Source organism: Mus pahari, chromosome 5, assembly GCF_900095145.1.
Source record: "Mus pahari chromosome 5, PAHARI_EIJ_v1.1, whole genome shotgun sequence".
NCBI classification, from domain to species: domain Eukaryota; kingdom Metazoa; phylum Chordata; class Mammalia; order Rodentia; family Muridae; genus Mus; species Mus pahari.
In genome coordinates this window covers 122,680,590-122,686,016 of record NC_034594.1, presented here as the reverse complement: position 1 = coordinate 122,686,016, position 5,427 = coordinate 122,680,590, and positions in this window count along the sequence as shown.

The following is a 5,427-nucleotide window of genomic DNA, read 5'->3' as shown; positions in this document are numbered from 1 at the left end:
ATCCGTGAAGGCAGCCCACAGTGCTTCTATGATCACTTGCACCACAGCAGGGTGAGACATGAAAAGGTGACAAGAAAGGACAGAAAGAAAACCAGTTTTTTCAGTTTGCTACGTGTCGGCTTTATCTTCTAGGTAATTATCTTTTCTTTTTTTTTTTTTTTTTTTTTTTTTTTTCCGTCCTGCCGTTTGTCTGTAAACAATTTTACAATAGGTTTTCTGAGTCAGTACTTTCACTCCTTGTTCATGATTTCAAAACTTTCTTTGCTTTCTCTTCAGGCAAGGTGAGACACTGCATTCAAATAGAGACCATGTTCTATGCTACCCTATATTAACTTCAGATTCAGTTTCCATTGGGCTACCAGATAGTTTTAGTTTCTTTCCCCTACATGTTTTATTCCACTTTGATAAACTCCATCTTCTAAACTTAGTTGTTTTGAGTCCTGTTTCTCTTTTTTTAAGTATTTTATTCATTTACATTTAAGTAGTTGCCCCCCCCCCCCCCCCCCGCAAGTTCCCCTTCCTGCAGTTCCTCATCCCATTCCTCCTCCCCCTCTTCCCAGTGTTGCTCCCCCACCGGGCCTCTGCCTTCCCTGGAGTCTCAAGTCTCCTGAGGATTAAGAGCATCTTCTACCACTGAGGCCAGACCAGGTAGACCTCTGCTATGTATGTGCCAGGGGACTTGGCCCAGTCCCTTTATGCTCCTGGGTACTGGCTCAGTCTCTGGGTACTCCATGGGCTCTGGGTTAGTTAAGAGTGCTGGTTGTCCTATGGGGTTGCTCTTCCCTTTAGATTCTTCAATCATTCCTCTAATTCAACCAGAAGCGTCCCCTCTCCAATTCTGTCCAATGGTTGGGTGTAAATATCTGCCTCTGTCTCAGTCAGCTGCTGGTAGGTCCTCTCAGAGGACAGCCATGCCAGGCTCCCATGTATAAGCACACCATAGCATCAGTAATAGTGTCAGGCCTTGGTGCCACCCCCCTCCCTCAGATTGATCCCAAGTTGGGCTGGTCATGAACAGCCTTTCCCTCAGTCTCCAATTTGTCCCTGCAATCATTTTAGACAGGAACATTTCTAGGTCAGAAATTTTTACTGTGGGTTAGTAACCCTGTTCCTTCCACTTGGGGCCCTGTCTATCTACTGGAGGTGGAGTCTCCTCTCCCCAGTGTTGGACATTTTGGCTAAGGTCACCCTCTTTGAGTCCTGAGAGGCTCTCTCATCCCAGGTCTCTGATGTTCTATATTGCTCCCCCTTCCACCTCCTGGGGCTGCTGATTTCCATTGATTCTTCTGCCCCCTGGGCTTCTCCCCTGTCCCCCCTTACCTGATCCTGTTTGTTCCCCCTTCCTCTCCCACCCAGTTGTATATATTGTGAGATATGGGTCTTTCTGGCTTTCAAGAGACATTAGCTTGCATTATGGTTTCTGAATATAGTAAACATTTGAGTGACATCTACCTATTAAAATTAAAATCTGTTCTATTTGTCTGTGTGATGTGGGGGAATGTATACACACTCTTAGTACACACATTTAATCCAAAACAATGTAGGTAATGTTAGTTTGTAGAAGGAAGCAGCCATGTTTGAAAGTGATATTTAGTTAAGTGGGAGACAAAGTAACGAATCAGAGAAAGATATGACAGACTGACAGATTGAATCAGAGATAGGATGGAGCACAGGAAAGAGAAGCTACTTAAGAGCAGCTGAGAGAGAGAAAGGAGAGAGAGAGAGAAGAGAGAGAGAGAGAGAGAGAGAGAGAGAGAGAGAGAGAGAGTTAAATTAGTTTGTGAGTTTATGCAGTTCAGTGCCAGTCAGCAGAGGCAATTGAAGCCACATAAAGAAGGAGCCAGAAGACTGGAACATATTACCAGAGTTAGTTTGAGGCCAAGCAGAGTAGTGAGAAGCTGAGAAAAGCCAGATTGAATCAGTCAACATGGAGAGAAGTTTGAGATGGAAGAGCTGAGTTGAATCAGCCAGAATTCAGAAAGAATTAGAATGGCTGAGCTGTTTAGAAGCAAGTCTCAAGGGAAGAATTCTCACTTGATTAAAATGGAAACAAAAAGTGGTTTACCTGTTTTCCAGTTCTTAGGAAAAGAATGAGCTGCACATAAAACAAACAGAAATCATCAAAGATCTAATTGTCCAGGCCAGTATCAGAGGCACAATAAACTTTTAGAACTCATGGAATAGAGCCTGTTAGTTTTTAGCCCCTGAGTAGTATCAGTGGCACTTGAAACGGAATGGTCAGTCTTTTGCAAGCATTATTGCTGGAGCAAATTAATGTGACTTGTTTCACCATAAGAGATCACTTTAAAGTAAGCATGATGATATAATTCTTTGCAATTCCAAATTTACCTTCCTTTTTTTACGCATTGTTAACTATAAGAGCTAATATCTGGTCCTTCCACTGTTATTTGTAACTGTGTGTTTGTTCCTAGCAATAAAAGCTCTTTATGCTAAAAGAAAGAAAATTAAAAAAAGAAGAAAGAAAAAAGAAAAAGAAGAAAGGAAAAAAAAAAAGAATAAGTCTCAGAGGCTGAGAATGCTAGGTCTAGGTTATCAGACAGAGGCTGGACGACTATAAGGGTAGAAGCAAGTGTCTAGACCTAGACCCAGGGATAGTTAGAAGAGAGATAGAAAGAGTCATGTTTTTGTAGTGTTTGGGTATGGCTCTCATCCCCTTATCAGGTCAATAAGTTACTGTTATACTCCTGCAACATTAAAATGTGTTTGACTCAAAGCTCTCCCTGCATATACCTTTACCATCACCTGAAAAAATCTACTGTTAAGGTGTCTTTTAAATGGGGAAATGAAATATAAAATTACTGCACTAGACAACATTTGTCACCAATATTTCAATATATATTAGTGGGAATGGTATGATAGTCACATACAGTGTTTCTTTGTTCTTTACCATAAGTTTTCATCTAGGTATCTGCACAAACTAGGAAATGTTATAAAGAAAATTGAAGTAAATGAGTGGACAATATCATGTGTAAATGCAATAATTCCTATGTAAGGAGATTACTTATTCCTCTGAGCAGTTTGTCTCTATTCCAGAGTAAGGCTCCACAGTTCTTTCCTAATCAGGGTATAGAAAAATAAACACCTTAGTCTATTTTACAGTCATGCTATTTTCCTAGGATTTTTCTTTAAGTACTTTTACTTCAAAAGGAATTTTAAAATATACTTAGCATATTTCCTGTAAGTGATCACTGTTTTAAAAGACATTTGACACTTCAGTCAAGTTGCAGATGAAATGGGAGTTACCAGCTTCCATTTAATGACGCTCACACACAAAAAAGAGGGCTCCAACCTCAGAAGATAAAAGCTGGAGCAAAGATGATTGAAGTTAAAACATTTTGAAAGATGTGTACACAGGAACTTCAGATCTCTTCATTTGATCTCCAATTACAGGAACAGAGGTTTCCTTTTACCCCTAAAAGTGATTATTAAACATATGAAAGTCTATTCCCAGAAAGATGAAGTTGTTGAAAGATAAAGACTCTAGAATAGTTTAGAACAGTTATTAATCAATAACTATTGCATGCAGCTTGTCAAAGGAAATTAGAGATCTTCAATGGAGCATCTTGAGAGACCACTTACTGGAATGCTTACGTGATTGATCTGTCGCAGGATGACATCTTTTCTCATAATTTTTTCACTTTTACTGGTAATAGAGATGCTTAATGTTTCTTGTCAATTTGTTCCAATAATTGAATAGCTTCAAATTATTAGTTATATTGCCAGAAATCATAAGCTTAGTTTCTATCCTCTTAAATCAACATTCAGAGGACAGGGAATACCCAGTGGTTCTTGGGCTTTATAGGAGGCACAGAGTTCCTGCCTTGAGTCATGGTAATTTCTGAAAGGAGCCAGATGCTTAAGTAGTCAAAACTTGATTGACCCCTTAGAAGATGCTTTCTCCTTAACTTTTAATACAACAGAATTACCTTACTCATTGTTTCCAGCTGCAGGTATACACTTACAATTTATTATTTTGATCACTTTTGGTAAGATTCTTTTCAATATATATGTATGAACACACACACACACACACACACACACACACACACACAGAGCTATTAAAATAATTCTCAAATGGAGAAACTGTCTCACCAGGTAAATTCAGTCTCTTTTCTTTCCATTCAGATCACAAGGTTTAATATGGAAAAAATCATCTCATACAGCCCTTGTTTTGTCCTGTATAAGAAAGAATGAGACTTCTCCAGGGATGAGTCTTATGATAGGTTACATTTTCTAGATATCATTGTCTATACCTTTTAATGAGCATTATTTACTTATTTATTTATTTATTTATTTACACAAATTCTTTCAATACAGCCTGGTATAACCTTGAATTTGTCTCTGATTCTACCTGGCATCATAACCTGTAGCTATGTGCCAATAAGCCTGGTTTAATCAACATTTCAAAGTATCTATATTATGTTGTGATCAGCAAGAATTTTGACCCAGTTTGAAATCAAGTCAGTGAGTAGATAAGAGGAGTATGAATTGATATTAAGCTACACTGCTGTAGGACTCAAAAGTCTTTTATGCTTTTATTATTATAACCACTAATTAAGAACTTCTTGGTGAATAGGAGTTTGGAACTCTCAATAAGAATTTAAAATGTCTGTCTTCCAAGATCAATAAGCTTAGGCTGAAATTACTGTTTGCAGTCATTTTAATATGAGTTTCAGCTGTATTCATTAGAAATGAACATATTTTTTATAAATTTGTTTTTTAATTAGATGTTTTCTTTATATTTCAAATGCTATCACGAAAGATCCCTATACTCCCCCCCCCAATGCTCCCTACCCACCCACTTACTTCTTGGCCCTGGCATTCCCCTGTGCTGGGTCATATAAAGTTTGCAAGACCAAGGGGCCTCTCTTCCCAATGATGTCCAATTAGGCCATCTTCTGCTACATATGCAGCTAGAGACAAGAACTCAGGGGGTACTGGTTAGTTCACAATGTTGTTCCACCTACAGGGTTGCAGCCCACTTCAGCTCCTTAGGTATTTTCTCTAGCTACTCCATTGGGGGCCCTGTGTTCCACCCAATAGCTGACTGTGAGCATCCACTTCTGTGTTTTCCCAGGCACTGGCATAGCCTCACAAGAGGCTGCTATATCAGGGTCCCTTCAGCATAATCTTGCTGGCATGTGCAATAGTGTCTGGGTTTGGTGGTTGATGATGGGATGGATCCCCGGATGTGGTAGTCTCTGGATAGTCCATCCTTTCATCTTAGCTCTAAATTTTGTCTCTGTACTTATATCCTTTCATGGGTATTTTGTTCCTTATTCTAAGGAGGAATGAAGTATACACACGATGGTCTTCCTTCTTGGTTTTCTTGTGTTTTACAAAATGTATCTTGGATATTCTAAGTTTCTGGGCTAATATCCACTTATCAGTGAGTGCATATCTAGT